This window comes from Wasmannia auropunctata, unplaced genomic scaffold (genome assembly GCF_000956235.1).
Source record: "Wasmannia auropunctata unplaced genomic scaffold, wasmannia.A_1.0 LD336090.1, whole genome shotgun sequence".
NCBI lineage: Eukaryota > Metazoa > Arthropoda > Insecta > Hymenoptera > Formicidae > Wasmannia > Wasmannia auropunctata.
Genome location: NW_012026800.1, coordinates 95,859 through 96,270, shown reverse-complemented (window position 1 = coordinate 96,270; position 412 = coordinate 95,859).

The following is a 412-nucleotide window of genomic DNA, read 5'->3' as shown; positions in this document are numbered from 1 at the left end:
ATATGAAGGTCCATATGAAGTACTTAACAGAAGTCCAAGAACATTTAAAGTCAAAATAAATGGAGGAGCAACAAATATCTCAATAGATAGATTAAAACCTGCATACATTCTGGAAGAAGATATAATTATTCCGAAAGCAAAACAAAAAGAAATTGCGATCAAGACTAAAATTGGACGAACATCACGACCTCCTGTAAGATTTAAAATTGAACGAAAATAGTTTCTATACAAGCAAGGGGGTCATGTGGCGGTCTGTTCGACTCCACATTTTGGCGCGTTCCGATACATCATTTTGAAACGCGTCAAGCTTCAGTACAAGATACATTCAAAGTAAATCGGCAATTGTTTTTCATGGAAGACTAAATAAAACTCAAAATTGATTAATTAAATCAACGCCGATAGATGGTAGGTT